We start from the raw sequence: 20268 nt of genomic DNA, 5'->3' as shown, positions 1-20268 counted from the left end.
ATTCCTCCTGTCGATGCCCTGTCGTCTTGCCCACCAGCTTGACTTGCATCTTGTTGCATGGGTTCTTCCGCTTGACGGCTTCCTCCCTGTCCGTCATCTCCTTCTGACATATCCTTCTTCGAGCTTGAGGGTCCTTGCTTTTCACTTCAGAAATTTTGGTATGATCAGTGTGCCAGCTGATCCTTCTTCCTCTTCTCCATGGACCACTTTGATTTCCTCACAGCCGAAGGGTGCTAGGAAGGTTCTCGCCTGGATCGTTCCTCCTACTTACAATTCCGGTTTCACATTAGTCAGGATCAAGGAGGCCTCAGACAGTTCGGTCCTGCCTCTCATCTTCATAGGCGCTAAGCCTAATCCCGCCCATTCCTCGTCAAATCTTCCAGGCTTGGGAGTCGCGGCGTTGCTTATTCGCCTTCTCGTCGCTTGATCCGTATAGGCAAATCGTATGTACTGTAACACGGCGGCAATCCTCCCCACAAAGTATGGATCCATCGTTCCCACGAAATTCCCTATTCTCCTTTCAATGGTTTCCAGTGCTCTCAAACTAGGAGTTTGTACCACGGAGACTGCTGCGAGCAACATCCTTCTTATCAGAAGGAATTCAGGGATTTCTTCAGGCAGCTTCTCGTAATCATCCCAGTCTTTCGTCTCTTCTCTCACCTTGTGATATGCTGCAGTGAGACGAGGAACTCTGGTTATCTCACCATTCTCTTATCATAGGGTCTCAGATTCCAAAGCTTCGGAAACACCTCGATATGTCCTCTCTCTACTTCTCCCATGCGATCACGGAAGTGATCGTCAAAATTGATGACCGTCATTTCTGGCTCTGATATCTTCGCAAACAACAGATCTTCACTCATGAGCTCCCGCAACACGTGCTGCTCACACCAGTTCAGCGCACTACCGTCCACTGCTGATATGAGGTTCAGGTGCAGCACCGACCTCCTATACGCCTCCACCTTGACATCAGGGAACGCAAATGTGACTGCTGGTCCATAGATTTTTGTCACAAATTCCGTGGCTCCTCTGATCAACGCTAAGGAATCAGTCCTCATAGACAAGCTCAGATCGGTTAGTAAGGGCATGCCCCCAACATGTCGTCTCACATCTTCTTCTCTCTCGATAGTCTCATCTTCTCCCGTTCCAAAGCGATTTTGTTGTAAGAGATATTGGATAAGAGTGTGTCTCAGGTTTCTTATCTTATTCCAAGAGTCCGTGGCTTTCTTCATGTCCAATTTTGTCACCTTCTCTCTCATCTGCTCTGGACAACGTGTCAGTTTCATTAATCCTCCCAAGTTTCCGTGGGTAATCGCAATCAACATTAGAAGCCCATCTAACCGCAGGTTCTGAACTCCTTCGGTGAGCAGTACCGCCGGTCTTATCACTAAACTATCCGCTCCAAACGTCACGAACAAGGCCAGTAGCTCCACAATCGATACTTCCACTACTGCTTGGAGGAATTCCTTTATCAAGTAATGAGAAACTTTCGGGTAAACTTTCGCCAAGAAGGACGCGGTCCATCCGGCTGCCAACCCTTCCAGCATGCTATCTGTTCGTTCAAAGCCTTGTTCCCCCTTCACTTTCTGGGTCCAGAAGGTTTCCAAGGTAAACTGGCACATTCTATTCACAAACTCAGCTGTCTTTTCTTCAGCTTTTTCCGCTAGGTTCACCTCCTTCAACAAGTAGGCATGGGTTTTAGTAATCATTATGGGGCCTTGCTCAAAAACATCTGCACCCAATGCCGCTACTCAAGGACTTAGATGTAACCACTGGTTGGCCTCCGGTTTGGTCCTCAAAACCATTGCCTCCAAATGAGCTCTAGTCTCCTGTGATTTCTTCCTTCTCGCTTTTTCACCTGTTACTTCCATTGCTCGGAACCATAATTTGTTCGACATCGCTATGACCACTCGATGGTCGTCGTCTATTCCCGGTTTAAGTTTGAGCTGTCGACTGAAATTGGACAGTTCCAACCCCAGCACCTCATCCAACACTAACATGTGCAGCGCATGGTCCTTGAATCCTCTCATCGCGTTCGAGATATCTGACCACACCGCAGGTAGTTCAGCCCTGAGTAGTCTCAGGTTCTCCATCTCTATCATGCGATTTGGGGCCGATATGATCACATCATATCTCCCTTCCGAAAGCAAGGTCAAGATCGCATACACGAATTTCAATCCATCCGGGAGACATGCATACCCCGGAGACAGCGCGAACACTACTCTCGGTGTCACCTTGGTGAAAGACCCCTCCTTCGTCGCATCCACCACTTCACCCATTGACTCCAGGATATCCTTTACTGCTGGCCACACATCATTTTCTGCCATTGTAGGATCTCTGAGTCTGCTCAGAAAACCTCTACTGTTCAAGTGGTCTTTGATGCCAGCAAACACGATCGTGACTGGGTTCATGTCTGTCTGTCTTTGTACCCCTATTGCCAGACGTGTTAGTTGTCTCTTCCATCGGGTTGACAGGCCCTAGTCTTCTCCTCGGATGAATGGTCCTCCTCACCGGCGCTTCTCCTAGTCGATCTTGAACGCCTGTCCTTTGACCTGGTTCGCTGGAGCTCTGCTGTCTGTAGTTCGTGACGACCGGGACCGTCCCCAAGCGTGTTTCCAGGCTAGGAGGCACAAAGGTGGTTATCACCGTGTCATTCGATGTTCCTTCCTCCTTTAGCAGTCCTGTGTCAAAGAGTTCTACTTCCAACTCATCCAACCGCACTTGGAAGACTCGATTCAACCAAGCCTGTCCTTCTATACTATCGAAGTGGATGCCGTCCGTGGTCAGTCTGGCCTGATCCATAGCTCTCAACTCATGTTCGATGTCCATGAGGATCATTTTTCCGGCATTCCGACTTGCGAGATTCCTCAAGATATTATTCCACCTGACCACTCCTTCGTTATGCCTTCTCCCTGCTGCTGTCAAGCTCCTTGTATTCATTGGCACAGTGCAAACGGTCAGTACCGCGCAGTCGAATTTCTGCCAGAGAGTAGTAAACAAGCGCACCATCATTGATTCCCATAGTGCTTCCTGCTCATCCGAACCTCTAGAGATGTTATTCGTTCCAACCAGGATCATCACATTGGGGATCCTCCCTGGATTCATTAGTTCCACCATCCGATATAACTGGGCTATCGTCGCGCCTCCGAAGGCCATCACCGTGGTGACCTGAGGTCCTCAAATTCGAGAGTACTCTGACTAAGCTGCCTCCCAGTATCAGATGTGATGTCCCCAGTGGCGGTTGTTGCAGGTTTACTGCCGGGTTCCAAGTCGCTCGATTGAAGCAAGCTCTAGGATCTGTCTCCGGGACTCCCGTGAAGTTTTATCTCAACTGGTTATTCTTTTGTACGTCTACTACACGTGACACTTTCTTCGCTGGCATCTTCTGTATTCTTCTCTCTGGGGCCTTAGAGCTCCCCATTAGTGGCGTCGTGTCGCTAATTCCCTGTCTGATCACGGTCTGGGAGAGTCGTACTCTGCCCGTGTCGTCGATCGTTCCATAGGGTGCAGTCACCCCGGAACCTGGCGCATTCTTGTTGGCGACTAGTCGTCCAGCTGTCTCTATCAGCTTCCTCACCGTTTGTTCCACGACTGGGTCACCCAAGGTGTCACTAGGGTCCGGGATTATTTTTCGACCTGTTGCTGTCGGGAGTTGTGTCTCCGTTGTCTGGCTCCTTTCTCGAGGCGTCAAGAGCTCCATCGGGGACTGCCCACGAGGAATACTCCTTGCAGGTATCACCTTCTCCACGGCCGTTGTCAACGCCATCCGCTCTTTGTAATCCCGCCTCAAGAGCTCAATCTCTTCGCTCTGCTTTTTGCTGCAGTCCTCGAACAATCTTTTCCACATGTCCTTGTCTTCCTCCGTTCTGAGCATGGTCTTAGTCATCTCGTCCAGCTCCCTTTTCGTTCTTTCCAGTTCGTCCTTTATCCCACCCAGATCTTGCATGGTTTGGTTCGTTTGAAACTTCTCTTCTACTTTCGCCCTCTTTGGTGGCACAGCTGCTCTCAGTGGTGAATTAGACGAGGCAGCCTCGCTGTTCATCTCCTGATGCATTCTCGTCAGCCCAGGTTTGGGCTTAGAGGGCATAGGCATTTCACCTGGCTGGTAAGTCCTAGAACTTCCCAATCCAGGCTCATTCGCCAAGTCACTCCCTGAGAGAGCCCCGTTTCTCCACCTCATCACTCTCATGTTCGGGCGGTCTAGTACTCCCCTCTCTCCATATGCTGCCATCAATAGGACTTCCGTGGGGCGGTCCCCACGGTTGTCATGCCCCAAGATGTTTATCAGGGCGGTCAGCAACATGACTACCTCTGTGTCCTCCAGAGCGAAGTCTCGATCCATTAGCCGACGATAGATCGCATCTATCATCGGTCCTACATATACCTATGCCAGGTCCATCAATTCATCCAAGTTTTTCAATTCTGATCATCAATTCTGTTCTTCAGATTCGATTTGATTTGATTCCAAGGTTTTGACTCAAGTGAGCAATTTAATGATCAATCAGGACTTAGAAAAGAGGTCACGAATATGTCAGTTTCACCTGTCAGTTTCACCTTAACTTCTCGTTAAAATTTACTTAAAAACAGTCAGATAAAAAAAAATTTTTCCTCAATTTTATTAAAATTCAATCGGTCTCTAAAATTTTGGAATTCGACCTAAGATTGGACACTCCAAACTTTGGATCTCTTCCCAAGATCGTCATTCAGTTGTTCATGGTCACTACATAACACACATCACACATATCATACATTACATAGTCTTTAGCCTAACACCCTCTCGCACGTCACTCAGCCTATACTTAATTAATGTTTCTTATGTAAATATATTTGTGTATTAGTATCAGAGAATATCACGTGTACAAGCGCGTACAGTTCCCGAGGATGCAGTCGTCCTCTGTTTGGATCGTACACTGGAAGCGAGAGCTCCTTCACGTCCATTTCCTCGAGGAAGTCTCTCAACCTCGTCAAGGACAAGACTAGGTTCTCTGGGTCCACGTGCTCCTTCTCCGTCGCCCTCGTCACCAAGAAGCATAGGTATTTTCCCGGTATCTGTGACGCCGCCGGAGGTAAGGCTGCTACGCCCCCTACTCCTGGTCTTTGCTTCCGAGGAATTCCACGTTTCTGTATTCTCTCTTAAAATCTGCCGCTAACGCTGTCATAAAACTCATGTCTGCTGTGATTGCTATCTCACATGCTCTATTTGTGAGTATAAATCGCTATCTGTTAGTATTATGCTATTTGAATATTCATTTGGTAAGTTAAAATGTGACTCAACTACGCTACCTATGTCTGGTTTCTTAGGTTCTTCGCCTGTTTCTGCTTCTAAGTCTCCTGTTTCTCTTGCTATTCTCAATTTTTTATTATCAAGTTTTCAGTGTGGGTAAGTCCTACCCCCACTCCCCGGACAAAAATATCCATCGACGTCTCCGTCGATCGCATACCGGGTATCAAATCGAGATTGGAAGCCGGAATGCGTAGTCGCCCTTCCTGGGCAGCCCAGGAAGGATCATCTCGTTCGGTCTTCATGTATTTTATGCTTTCACGATCTACTTCGAGACACGCAGTATCACCAAAAGTAACGTCAACCAGATCTTCTAAGCGGAAGATCTGGTTCCACATTCTTGGGAACCGCCATCTGTTCGGGATCCTGCCAATCCTCCTCTGCGTAGGGTAAGGTTTCATCGTCCGCTTCGATCACCTCGTTTGGATCCAGGTCCAGCGGTGTATTCGTTCCTTCGTCCACGACTTCGTTTCCATCGTTCTTCTCCCTCGTGCCCTTCTCGCTGACCTCACAAGCAGGATCCATCATTAGATAATCCCCTTCTTCCATGTCTGCAAGTATACACCAGTCTTCTGTCGATTGTGTGGCTTAATGTTCTCGTAGTGGGCGGCTCGGCCAATACTCAGTCTATAAAAGCGTCCCTCCTGGTGTACTTCCGTAATCATAAAGGGTCCCCTCCATTTTTTTAGGAGTTTTTTTTGTTCCTTTTGGTGGTATAACGTTCTGAAATACCCATACGTAGTCTGCCATCGAGTAAGCTTTCGCACCAGCTGCTTTCTTGTCGAATTTTTTCCTCTGCCTTGCCTGTGCTTGCTCAGTATTTCGTCTACACAAATCGTTCAACTCCTGTTGACGTCTGATCACATCCCTCACGTAGACCTGTGGAGACGTTTTCTTTCCCTCATACTCTGTGTAGAAAAAGGTTAAGGGTAAAGACTTCTCGCGTCCAGTTAGCATCATGTGTGGACTAACTCCAGTGGTGGAGTGTTGCGTGCTGTTATAGGCTCCCATCACCTGTGGAAGGTATCTGTCCCAATCGGTCATGTACCTGGAACAATATACTCTCAGCATCGACACTAACGTCCTATTCTGTCTTTCCACTAAGCCATTCGTCTGTGGATGGTATGTCGTAGAGTGAGCCTGAGCAACCTGTGAGCGTCTCGTAAGCTCTTTCATAAGCTCTCCCACAAAAGCTGTTCCATTATCCGATTGAAACGTCATCGGACAACCATGTCTCGCTATCCACATATTGATCAGGTGGTCGCATGTCTCTTCCGCCGATGCAGTTATGCAGGGCACGGCCTCTGCATACTTCGTGAAAAGATCTATCATGACCAATACCTGATTGTAACCACTGTCTGTCATGAATATCTTTTGGTTATCTATCTGCACCACCTCGTTGAGTTCAGACGACTCGATCGATTGCAAAGGAAATCGCAATTACCTTGGATCCTTGACATGCTGGCATGACAGACATGCTGTTACCCACTTCTCGCATGCCTTTTTCATTCCTGGCCACTCAAAGCGCTTCAGGATCCTCTGATATACTTTGTCATTCAGGTCGCATGATCAGATGGCCCATCTGATTATGCGACCTGAATAATAGTTCTGTCTGATAGAGTTGCGGCAACACTATCGCGTTATACTTGTATAGGAGTTTGTCTTCATCTCTTCTCTTGCAAGCCACAATCCCGTCCTTGTTCAAGTATAACCTTCCCTCTTTCTGCATAAAGTACTGTCTCAGGATACGGTAACTGTCTTCCTCGAGGTCTCCTTTATCCGGAGAACCGTTCTCGATCCACCTTTTCAGGTTGCTTGTCATGCGATCATTTCTCTGCGCCCTTAGAAGATCCGAGAGTCTGTATCTCGCCTTCAAGTACGTCTTCATGACCCTCATCTGACTATTCAGCTCATTGGGTTGGTGTGTGTCTTCTTCCATCTTAACGCACCAAATCTTCGCCAACGGCTGTGTTTCTTGCTTGAACGGCTGAAGATCAGTCCTGACTACCTCTTTTTGTGGCAACAGACTTATCAAACGTTTCGATACCGCTATTGTTTCCAAATCATCCGCTGCGTTGTCAAAGACTTTCTCACTTGGTATGAGGTAGCGATCACTATCAGGGTCCTGGTACATCTCTCTATCCAGATCCCTTGCACGAGTTTCCACTAGTAGTGTGTGGATCGCTAGTTCTGAATTTTATGATCCCGAGCTCGAGTTCCTGTCTGAGCAGGTGTCAATTCCTGAGTTTCTGGAGTTGTTATCTGTTGAAGAGGTCGTGATGGAGTCTGCACCCTCCTCCAGATCATGTCCGTGCCTTCTTCGCATCCATCTGAACTCCTTGGACAAAACTTTGTTCCCCAGGTCCTGTTTTTCATCAGGAACCTCTTCATCTATCTCAGACTCTCCGGAAAAACTCCCTTGTCCCGAGTGTTGTTCTTGTGCTCGCTGGCTCTTCTCGTTGTTCGTCTCCCCGGACAAACAATCTTGCACCAGGTTCTTCTACCTTTACCCCTTCTTTATCCTGGTCCACAAAGGTAACAGTTTTCCTTCGCGTATTGCTCCCCTGTTCTTTCTGTCCGTACGAAGTACTGGTTAAAACCTCATGTGGTATTGAGGATACTAGTTGCTGAACTTTTGTCCTACAATCCCTCTCGTTCTCTTCGTGTTGTCGTCTGGACGGCATGATCTTCACCTTCTCCCTAACTGTTAGTGATGCCACTGCTGCTGTCCACTCGGGGTCATCTCTGGTCACTTCTTTTTCTAACAATCCACCCAGCATCCGCATCACTTGCGGTGTGACCTGCACCGTTTTGTCCAGTAATGAGAGGCTGTTTATGTTCATGCGAGAGAGTTCCTGCTGGACCAGGTTTGAGCGCAGCAACAGATCCAATGGGACGGGGTCCTCCTTGGATAGGATCTTTATCTCGGCTGCTTTCTCTACAGGTAACTCAGGATGCCCTGGATTGGATGTCCAGACTTATCCAACCATCTCGTTAAGGGAAGCGCTTCAGAAGATTCTTTGTCGTCCAGAAACGAGAATCCCTCCTTTATTTCTGCTTGATTGGCTTGCTTCTGTTCCAATCTTTCATAGAACTCAGTTTTCTTACTGAGGCTGTCAGCATTCTGGTGTTTATCACGCATCCTGTGCTCGATTATCATGTGGTAGCCATCCAATCTTACTATCCATCTACCAATATAACTCTGATCCATCGAGTAGGTCTTCAACCAGGATAACGCTCTGTTGTCTACACGTAACTTAAAGGGAGCGTTCCCTAAGTATGCGCGATATTTTTCCACAAATGGGACTACTGCAAACATTTCTGCTTTTGGTGCACCATATTTCATCTCAGTGTCACTCAAGACCTTGCTGCTGTATGCAATGGGACGGAGAACCGTTCTTCCATTCCATTCTTGCTCCTGATGCTATATTCCTGAGATGGCTACTACCGATGCGCCTGTGTCAAGAACATACATGCCCTTTTCTGTAGGCATGCCTAGCACTGGCGCTTTGCACAGTTCCCGCTTTATGTTCTCGAGGGCAACTTGTGCTTCATCGTTCCATTCGAACTTTTTCCCTTTGTTACGCATCAGCTTCTGCATCGGATACACCTTGTCCGCATACCCTTTTATGAGCTCCCGGTAGTAGTTGGCAAACCCTAGGAAGCTCAGGAGCTGTGTGTCCGTCTGGCAGCCTTCCATGTCAACACTGCTTCTACTGTTTCCGGGTCCGGCCTCACACCATGCTTGTCCACCATTCTTCCCAGGCACTTGATTGAATCCCTAAGGATTTCACATTTCGAAGGTTTGCACTTCAAGCCTGCTCTTTTCATGCATCCAAAGACCTCATCGAGCCGATCAATATGGTCTTCCAGGGTCGGTGTCGCTATGACCACGTCGTCCACGTAACACATCACAAGGTTCCCGTACTTCTTTGTCACTCTGTTCAAAGCCTGAGCCATCAGTCTTTGAAAAGTGGCTGTTGCGTTCAATAACACATTGACACACAGTCCGTTTTGCGTTACCGAGAAGCTCCGGCCTAAAATCACCGAACTCTGACTATTTGGATTCGGTACTAAGCAAACCTGTTTACTATCGCTTAACGAATTTAAATTTCTCATTCTAAAAATCGCCACCACAGCCTGTCATGGCTGTAGTTTCACCTTTCTATCTAAAAAAATTGGTACCTTGTTTTCGTCTGTTTTTATCCTGTTAATTGGTTTCTTAACGTACTTCCGGTCCGGGTTTCTAATCCGTATCAGACCGTTGTTCAAGTCAATCATCACGTCAAAATTCCTTACGAAATCTCTTCTCAAGATGAATTGGTCGGCGTCGTCCAAATTCTCTACCACCAGGAAGCTCATCCAAAGATCCCGTCCTCCCATGTGGAGAACCGTTATTGGTGTTCTTCCGGCTACGTACGTAAATCGCTCCTCGATTGGCGGCTGCCAGTCGGAGATTCGTTGGAATTAGATCTTCCCTCGTGAAGACCATTCTTTCCCAAGTTTTTATCGGCATCACACTCACTACCGCTCCTGTGTCCAGAAGCCCTGTGACTCCGATTTTCTTTCCGTTGGTGTCGCGCAGATGTGCGGTCACATCTGCTTCGTACCCAATATGTACTCCATCTTGTTCCATCATGGCGTCATGGCCTATCCTGCTGACTTTGAGTTCCTCCTCACCCAAATTAGATCTGCCCTATTTGGTCACTGTCTATTGTTACATAAGTCCTAGTGTAGATACTGAATCCATCCACGTTCAGCATCACGTGATACGGCCCATAGACTTCCAGGTAGCGTCCATGAAGTTTCTTTATGCGAGGGCCACCCGTTGTTAGTAATGCTCGCACAGCTCTCGACTCAGTGCGTGGCTCCACCTGCCTCAGATAATCTGCATATGTGTCCAAATGCATCAAAAAGAACTCGGATGGTTCACTCAGATTTCTGATTACCTGGTGTCCAGCCACTGAGATTATCGACTGTATCTTGCTTCCTTGTGGCACCATGCTGAACCTCTGACCGGAGATCACATTAAGTTTCATGCTCAAACTGCTTGGTGCTTTAGTCTCCTCGACCTCCGTTGCTTCGAAGGTATTCAGTTGCTCCTGTAGTTTCTCAATCTTCAGTTCGAGTTTCACTTTTTGTTCGATCTCTTTCGTCACCAGTTCCTGCTGCACTCTGTTCAGAGCATCCCTCGCGGCTGCCCTATAATCAATCTTGAAGTCATCGGCCGCAGTCACTGGTTCCGGTTCACGTGTCTCTTCAGTTACTGCTTGCATTTTCTTCGTCGCCAGCGCTTGCGGTTTGTCTTTTCTGCGCGCCTCCGCTTCACTCAACAGGCGAGCCTTGCTGGCTTTCACTCCTGATAAAGCTTCCTCATGCCTTGGATGCTTGATGTCTGCCACTGCATCCCAGAGTTGCGGACAATCAGATTTAAAATGACCTTCCAAATTGCAAAAGAAACACCTCGGGCCAAATTTCGCAATTACTCCTCTCATTAAATCCTCATGGTCAACTTCTGACGCATCTTAGTCCTCGAGGCTAAAGCCTCTTGCTTTCATGCCTTGTTTGTAAGTTGGGCATAGTGACACATGATGGTCCGTTGAACTGCAATTGGCTCAAGAGCGTCTCTTGTCCATATCATCCCTCGGTTTGTACCAGTTGTTCTCTTGGTTTGCTGGTCCGTTGTTAAAATTGCCATAATTGTTCTTATAGTATCCAGATCTCGAAGGAGGTTTCAACAAAAGAGGTTCTTTTGACTTGAGCCTCAACTCCTCTGGTGTTGGCGCATTGGTTGATAGTGGTGTGTAATGGGTTGCTAGCATTGTTTGAAGTTCATCACTCTTCACACCATCGATGAATTTTGAGGCTACTGCCAGGTTCATCCTTCGGTTCGACTCATCCGGTTGGCTGCGTCTTCTCAGTATTTCCAAGTCATCTAGAAACTTGTCTATCGTTTCATCTTCTCGTTGCTTCCGTTTCTCGAAGCGCATCATTGCTTGGTGCCCCTGCACCCCTGATCCAAAACGGTTTAACAAGATTTCGAAGATTTTCTCGGCTGTGTCACGCTGATATTGTTTCTTGGCCATGACACAGTTCAGGGCTGTCCCTTCCAAGTTACTGCATTCTTTTCTTTCCGACAAGTCCTCTTCCTCGAAATGCAGTTTCATTACCTCTATCCAGGTATCATTACAGCCATCAGATTCGTCTTTGTAGCATCTTGGTTTCTTAAAGACTCTTCTGGACTTCTCACTGCGTTCATTGTTTCTGGATAACCTTGTAAGGAATGTCTCTAAAGACCTGTTTAGGGGTTCAAAGGCTGTTGCCATTGCCGTAGCATCTCTCGAGTGCCCCGACTGAGTGTCATCACACCTTGTTAAGGGCTCTGTATTCGGTGCATCCCTGCAATCCGAATCGCCGTGAGTGATTCCCCCTTGGCCTACATGACTCCTCTCTGGGCTCGCATGTCTCCTGTTACCGGAATCACCTCTCCCAGTCGCATGTGTGCCTTGTGTTGGTCGTTCGTTAGAGGTCTGTCTGTTCCTCGTTGAACTTGCTCTACTGTTCGGGCCCCATGTTCTATTATCCCTTGTGGCATAGCCTGATGAATTGCCCCTACCTCTAGTGGATCCATATGTCCTCCTCCTTTGATGGTCATTGAAGTTCACCTTCGGCTCCCTGCTGGGACCTCCCGAGTTCGGTTCCCCTTCTTTTGGTCCACTCTTGCTGCCTAGTAGCCCGTCCAACCTATCCATGATAGCCTGAGTTCGCCACTCCATCATCGCATCTATCTTTGTGTCAAGAGTCCCAAGAGACTGATCTTGCTGAATTCTTAATTTCTCCATGTCGTCTCCTAAGCGTAACTCTCTCTGTTCCGCTTCTCTTGTCATTCGCGACAAGTTCTTCGCTATGTGCTCGTCCGGTCTTTCCTTCAAGCGTTTTTTGCTCCTACCAACTTCTTGTCTATTGCGGTTTATTTCTTCCCGCAGACTTTCTCTTTCAATGTGAACTGCTCTTTCTAGTTCACTCATACTTATGGACATCTGTTCTTTTTGTTCTCCTATACTGCCCACTATGTTGTTCAAGGCTTCTTCTAATGCTGCCCCGTTATCCACGAGTGGCGTCACTAGTGGCGGTGTCACCCTGTCGGTCCCAGGTAGCTTCGTGCTAGTCGAGATTCGGGCTTTGATTCTCTGCCTCGACGTCTTTTCATTATCCCCTTCAGGATCCGCCAATGCGTTGCCTAGCCCTTTGTTTCTACTCTCCCCAGTTCGCGTCTCTGAATTTGTCATAGTCGCAAAGCCTCTCGACTGGCCTGGTAAGTTTGGCCATGGTTCCAGTCTCTCTTTCGACGTATGCCTCCTTCTCCTGGGTCGAACTATTGAGGCTGACTTGAGATCCAAAGTCTACTTGCTCGTCTTCGTCCTCTTCTTCCTCCTGGGATTCACCTTCATTTCCTGTGCCCACTCCCATGGTGAATGGAAAGATGTTTCCGAAGGTGTTCTTCATTCTTTCTGAGAACGATGAGGACGTTGTTTGTTTCTCAGTCCCGCCTGCCATCATGGTGTTGTCTGTTGGAGATCTTCTGGTTGCCACTATCTCAGTAGAGATGTTGGACAGTTTCGACATCTCCTCTCGGTCCAATGTCCCGGTGGAAGTGGCAAAATCATGGCCTTGTTCTACCGGAGTAGATTCACTCGCCAGCCTTCTGTCTCTCCCCTCCGGTCCATGTATTTCCTGGTTCTCATTTATGGCTTGGTCCGTGTGGACCTCTACTTCTAACATAGCTTTTCGCTCTTCTGAGGACTTCTGACTCCTGGTTTCAACCATTCTGCCTGAAACCGTCTCCCCTTTGTCGGTACGGGCTCGTGTGATCCGATCCACAAAAGGGTCGGTCATTGCTTTTCTTTGCTTTTCAGGTATGAATTTCCTAGAGCTATTACCTCGTTTAGGTATTCTTGACTTGTCTAGAGTCATTTCCAATCTATCCCTTCTTAATGCCTGTACACTAAATTCAATTTCTAGTGACCTTCTAGTTTGACTATTGATAATAAAAACACAACACATCAAATTTCACAAGATTCTATTAAATAGTGACCACGAATCCCTGTATGTTATCAGAGTACAGCTTGTATATAATTTATTTAAACTAACCGATTATCGGTCGTAAGATTTGAGAACTAGCACAAAATGATGATATCAGTCAATTTAAAGATAGTGTACTCACTACCCAATCAAGCACAAACCGTTGATTAAAAACCAGATATAACAAAATAAGAATACCTCTATGAAAAACGTATGTGTATTGTACTTTTAGTTGGTCGCAGTACAATAGTCGAACTTGTCTTTTAAAGAAAAAACTTTCCCTGCTTGGTGCTGCACCAAACAGACAAAACTTTGAAGGCAGTAATTTTCTCAAGTGGGCGTCTGATGCACCCACCAAGTACTGTGTTACCTGTCTGCCTTGGGACTGCCCAAGCTAGACCAACTAAAATCCTCAGGGCAGTCACTTTTCGTAAAAACGTATTGGGTTTCAATCCACACCAATGAATTACGCTCTTTTTAGGTTAGACTTAGTGTCGCGAATATCCGAGTTCGGACCTGTTTTGTTTTGGTCTGGTCTTTAATGAATGGCAAGTTACCAGTGCAGTCACTGATTCCTAGCCTGTCTGCTAATAACCTAATACCTCTCACTGTAATCTTTTCTTCTCTTTACCTAAGTCCTTTAATAAAATAATACCCCTCCGGATTGGCAAAAATAGGACCCTTCCGGATTGGCAAAATTGAGACCCCTCCCGATTGGGACCCCTCTGAGTTAGCAAATATAAGACCCCTCCGGATTGGGACCCCTCCGGTTTTGTGAAAACAAGACCCCTCCGGATTGGGACCCCTCCGAATATGGAAAAATTTGGACCCCTCCGGATTGGGAGCCCTCTGGTTTTGTAAAAGTAGCTTTTCGGCGATTTCCTTGGTTTTCAACCTATACCCCTCCGGATACGTTCTCCGACGCTATTATGCTGTTTGAATTAACTAGGAAGGGTATGTGATCCTTTCCTAGACCCTTCCGGATTGAAGTTAAGCCTCTTATTTGACAATTCACGCTAACGGTGAAGGGTCTTATCGCTAGCCTAATTTCGGCTCTATCAATAATTTCCGGTCTTCCTCAAGCCTTCCCCATTCCTCTAGAACAGCTCAAAATTGCCTTATTCAATCGTTTCTGCCCTTTGGTAGGGGTGTAAGGGCTTTCCAAAATCTTTTTTATAAAACGTGAGGGGTCTATCTTCGCAAATTGGTAAATTTGCTAAAAACGATCTCAAAAATTTTTCACGCTTACTTTTTCAAAAAACTTTCTTTATCAGTAAGCTCAACTAATTTTTGATCTATTGGTACCAAGATCAACTGGATCTGTCCAGTAGTTCCAAAGTTATTAACCAAAACGTCTTTTTTCTAAGGTCAAGAAATTTCTCTCTTATAGGTTCCGCCTAACTTTTTCATCAATTCTGTTCTTTTCTACCTAAAAATAATTGATCCGAGCTCAAAAGGCCTATACTTTTCTAGTTCAATGCAAAAAACCCGATCTAAAACGCTTTAGTTGAAAAAATTTGCAAAAAACTATGCTACCTGGACCCCTCCGGATTGATGAATCCACCAAATCAAACACGTTAAGTTCGATTTCTCTGGAACCCGGAAGGTTTTCGGGATGCGGATTCTAGAATCTGTATATTCACTAGTGGACGTTGTCCGAACAACTATTTTTACTGTCCTAACTCAAAAATTTTAAAAAACTTTCTGAATTTATAGTGTTCCGTTTTCTCAAAAATCACGAAAGTGTGGTTTTTGGTACCAAAATAGTTCCAACCACTTCCGAACTAAACTTAACCGGTTCTGTCTATTATAGTAGTGCAGTTACGATGTAACACACTAATTTAGCGCTTTTTTCGTCTCAAAAATCGCGATTTGTGGGGGGATCAAAATATCGCTACTTTGACCCTAAAAACCGGTCTGCTTTCTGTGTTTTTCACTGAAAAACGATATAGTTGTATTAATATAGGCTATATAAGTAATAATGTTAGTAATACTACACCCCTCCGGGTTTGTTTAATATCCGAGTTAAGGTGCTTAACTCGGATATTCGCAGTTCGGTGAAGGGTCACTACAGTGCAGCACTGTCGAGCCCCCCACAGATTACTATCTTGATTTTTGTACCAAAAGGGATACAAAACTTGTTAACGATACCCAAAAGTCGATTGTTGTTGTTGTTGAGCCCTTTCTTGTTGCTCCTTGTACTGCTTGCCGGATCAGTGTTCTCCCAAGACCCCTCCGGATTGAGCGCAAATCAACAGACCCTTCCGGATTGAGCGCAATTTATCATTAACGTGCTTAAATGCTCGAATAATCCTACAGTACAAGCCTCACAAACGAGCCACTAATTTGATTGTAACAATCCTGACTGATATAAATGCCTGTAAGAACAATATATCTATCAACAACAAACGGGGGGGTCGGATCACATCTTGTCTGGGGGGATGATTTCTACTGATTTTTTTAACTTTTTTTTTTTACTGTTTTTGGTTTTTTCGGTTATTTTTTGATGTTTTTTGTTTTTCTTGGGTACTATACTACTTTTTGTTTAGTTTTATATGTATCTTTAAGTGTTTTTGGTCACGGACCACTCAGGAGATGACGGGACCGCAAATCACCTCACCCTTCAAGGTTCGTGAACTAGGTTAAAAAGCTATTCACGGTAATCCGGAAGGCTTCCGCGTTCCAAACTACCCTTCTGCCCCGGCAATTTTGGCCTATTAAGGGCGTTAATGTGAGCATCCGCTCGGCGCTGAGTGCTCGTTAACGGTTCTGCTGGTCATGATGTTAAAAAAGAATAACACCCAGGATTGCCATAAAAACATCTATGTAACATTCGCCCGGAAGATACGTATCGACGGAAAATAAAGCTAGGTTCTAAGACGACTGGCCAACGTCTAAACAGAGCTCTACCAAGCCAGTTCTTTTGGTTGTTCTAACATCGGGTCGACAAAAACGTTACTGCTTTCGGCTTTGGTCAAAACACTCAAATTAACTAGATTACATGCAAAAATAGTGAGCTCATGGCTGGGTCTCAGTATCCCCAGACCACGAGGTCACTCCTAAAATCAAGGCTCCTACTATTTATTGAATTATTTTTGATTTTGTTTTGTAGATAAAATCATCATCTCCATCGAAGATGGATCAACCCTTTCCCCAACTCCTAGCTTCTCATCCTAGCAAAATGAATTCAGATGTTAAATAAATTGAACTCAGGACATAATAGGGAAGCTAAAAATTTGTATAAAGTGCTCAGAGTTTCAGTCCCGAGACCCCTTCGGATTCTTGAATCCGGGGAAATAAGACTCTTATTCTCCTTCCGGAAGGCTGTCTTCCACCCTTCACCGTTGTTCGCAACGGCCTTGCAACTATTGTAGCGACACAATAGTTGCAACTCGGAACGGTCTCTGCTAAATTTGCAATTTATTGTTGTTTTCCAATCACAATTTTTGCCGTTATCGCTATCGCAACTAATGTTGCTGTGTTTATTTCAGTTTTTTCTCTAAAATGGCCAATTTTGACAATTCTTAGAATTGTTACGTCATCAATTCGAATTTTTAAAATTTAGGAATTTCCGAATCCTTCAGCCTTCACAATTTGTCCAATCGTTCGAATAACGCTCTTATTCCCTCAAAACCGCCAATTCGGAAGGTTCGCTGCTAAAAACTCGAAATTGCTGCGTCTGCCTTTTTGTCCATTCTGGTCGAATGTCACAATGGTTTATAGTCTAAGTAACAAGCACGTATGTCCTCAATGATGAAAGGTTTGTACGTCATCCCAACAATTCTCGACATATAGTGGTAGTACTTCTTTCTGATCGGTCCACAGTATTCACTGGACCTCAGCAGTGCCCTCATCGATACTTTCGTGAGCCTAAGCTCCTAATTCTTGAATCTTCGGACTTATTCGTGAATTCACATCCTGAATTGAGTTTATTTAACATCTGAATTCATTTTGCTAGGATGAGAAGCTAGGATTTGGCGGAAAGGGTTGATCCATCTTCGATGGAGATGATGATTTTATCTACTGAACAAAAACAAAAAATAATTCAATAAATAGTAGTAGCCCTGATTTTAGGAGTGACCTCGTGGTCTGGGGATACTGAGACCCAGCCATGAGCTCACTATTTCTGCATGTAATCTAGTTAATTTGAGTGTTTTGACCGAAGCCGAAAGCAGTAACGTTTTTGTCGACCCGATGTTAGAAAGACCACCAAAAGAACTGGCTTGGTAGAGACGGTGAAAAGTATGTAGAGCTCTGTTTAGACGTTGGCCAGTCGTTTTAGAACCTAGCTTTATTTTCCGTCGATATGTACTTCCGGGCGAATGTTACATGTCTCTAATTATGTCTCCAGCGGAATTGCGAAGCATAGATATCTTTTTAGTTTTTCTTGAATTTCTTGTATTATTGATAAGTCTCTTCTCTCCCTCTCTCCCCAGTGTTGCTGGTAATTTTTTGGTCATGCAATTCAACTTACTCTCAAAGATTTCAAGTCTTTAGAAAAAATGGCTGAAATTACCACTAGAGAGCTGGAGAAGTTGCAATGTGGCATTTGCTTGGAAATTCTTACAGATCCGAGAGCTCTACCCTGTGGCCATTTATTCTGTTTTAAAAAATGCATCGAAAAGTTAAATAAATCAGTGACAATTGTCTGTCCTATGTGTAGGTCTTCACACTCAAAAGCCTCTGTTTTTTCAACTTCTCTGAGAAAGCCTCTCTATGGTCTCAAAGAGTTTTTGGAGGTCATTAAGTCTTCTGCGATCAAAAAAGAGAACACCATTGAAAGAGCTCTAGCATGCAGCAAGCATTGCTTGCCGATTGAATTCTTCTGCTCTAGCTGTAACATATGCTCTTGCAAAACATGCTTTCAATCGTCTCATCAGAAACATACCATCGAGTCCTTAGAAAACTACTTAAAAGATGTCAATGCGTCTCTGAAGCAATATGAAAATGATATAACTAGTCTTCGCACTACAAGAAAACGTCATATTAGTGTTTGTGAGACAAAAATCGAAATAGAGAATGAAAAATTGAGAAAATTAACGGATCTGAAAAGAGAAATCGAAACGACAGGGTCTGATGTTGACAAATATGATGGCGAAATCAAAAGTTTGAAACATTCTGTAAATGATCGCTATCTCATACCTAGCCATTTGGATCAAATTGCTGAAACTTTAAACCAAATACCGAGCAAAATAGCGAAAATTAACAACAATTATTCCGCGGTTGTAGCAACAAACGTCGAGCAAATTGTGTTTTCTACGGTTTTTCAAATCAAAACGTACGATGAATGGACCGCCGTAAATGTAGGTTTACCAGTGTTTTTAGACGATTTGTTTTTGCAAGTTGTACTCAGCAATAATAATCCACAAACAAGCGCAACCTCTGTGAAGATTTTAAAAATGGAAGTTGTTGTTAAACCGATTGTAAAAGACTCCTTAAATCGACTTTTACCATGCATTTTAAAGATGAGTGCTGCCTTTCATAAAGAAACAGAAAAACCAAATGAAAACAGAAGCCGTCATGAGCTTCAGTTTTCGCCGAGCAAGGCCGAAAATCGGTGTACTGTTGAGACAGTAACGTGGAATGAAGCTTGGAAAAGCGAGGATAAGTTCAAATTTTGTTGTCGAGTGTTGAAGTTCTAGGGTAGAAGCTTGATGCATCCATTCTAAGGTACAAATTCAGTTCTATTAGAATGGTCTGAGATACAATTTTAATTAGCGTACAAGATAAAAACAATTTAGAAAACTTAGATCAACGAGTTATAGTTCGTAGACAGCAAGAGTGTAATTTTAGTATACTGCAATCAAGGTCAGGTAATGTAGCTCGTGTAGCATTTGTCTTAGCTAAATAACTTCTTTTTTTATTGTTCCGACCATTGAAAATGGGGAGGATTTTTGTAATCGGGTGTGTTCTAGTTTTTTTTGTTTTCCAAGCAAAATCAGGAACCGCAAATCAGGTCAAGTGATATGTCATGTTAAACCCCCTTTTAGTTTTGATTCGAACGACATTTAAAATTTCAAAAATTTTTTCTCAGTGATAAAAAAATTGATTTGAAATTTTTTATTTTTGGTTTGATTTTGAGCGAATAAAGGCGAGCGAGCAGGCTTACAATAGTTTATTTATGCTTAATTTAAGCCGGGAAAAATTTAATTTAGTCGAGTTAAGTTGTATAGTGGATTTTTGTCAGCGAAAATTTGGGGAATCAAAAATTTCTAAATTTCAAAAAATTCTGCGAAAAAATTTGAAAAAAGTTTTAAACGATATTTTTTCGATCATTTTTTTTTACAAAAGTTGTTGTCCAATTTGCCCATTTTACTATGACTGTCGAAAGTCCCTAAATTGTAGTTTTTCGTTCAGAGCCTTTTATCACACCACCCAGAAAAAAAACGACCCTTATTAAAGAACCTTTTTGTATTTTTTAAGCCTAGGGTCGGAACATTGTGCTATTCCGGCTATCCTTGTTATTAAAGTAAATTTAACAGTTAATGGCTGATAATGTATTTTCTTGTAATTTGAATGATTTCATTTGTTTTTTTTTGTTCGTGAGTAAAATTTATTTTAACTGCTAACCTGCCAGACGCCTAATCGGGAACGGTAGTTAATTATTTAAGGTCAACTAAGATATGGTTGTCTTACGAGAGCTTACCTTGCAGCAATCATGTGATTTTTGAAAAAATGGAAAGGATATTTTAAAACTCGAGTTGTCACAATTATTCCGTTTTTAGATCGTTGAACGTTGAATACCACCCATTTCTCCTCACCCAGTATAACTAAAAAGACCCTGTTTTGGCCTATTTTTTTTGCGGCGAGGGCAAAATTAAAAAAAAAAGGCCATAAAGATATTTTTAGGCACTTTTTGGACAGTTTTGAGTAAATTTTAGGGTCAGTCAGCCACAAATGGAGGTCTT

General features: G+C 44.4%; 2 protein-coding genes across 2 annotated transcripts in view; one reads left to right on the top strand and one right to left on the bottom strand.

The window, feature by feature from the left end:
- LOC134847564 (uncharacterized) overlaps positions 1-20268 on the top strand; it is a 318779-nt gene that overhangs the window by 167535 nt on the left and 130976 nt on the right. The window lies entirely within an intron of this gene.
- Positions 1-20268, bottom strand: part of LOC134847567 (casein kinase I-like) — a 584249-nt gene that overhangs the window by 464104 nt on the left and 99877 nt on the right. The window lies entirely within an intron of this gene.

The sequence above is a fragment of the Symsagittifera roscoffensis genome, chromosome 6 (genome assembly GCF_963678635.1).
Source record: "Symsagittifera roscoffensis chromosome 6, txSymRosc1.1, whole genome shotgun sequence".
Classification (NCBI taxonomy): Eukaryota; Metazoa; Xenacoelomorpha; order Acoela; family Convolutidae; genus Symsagittifera; species Symsagittifera roscoffensis.
The sequence above is the reverse complement of the archived record's forward strand: the minus strand, read 5'-3'. Positions and strand labels throughout refer to the sequence as shown.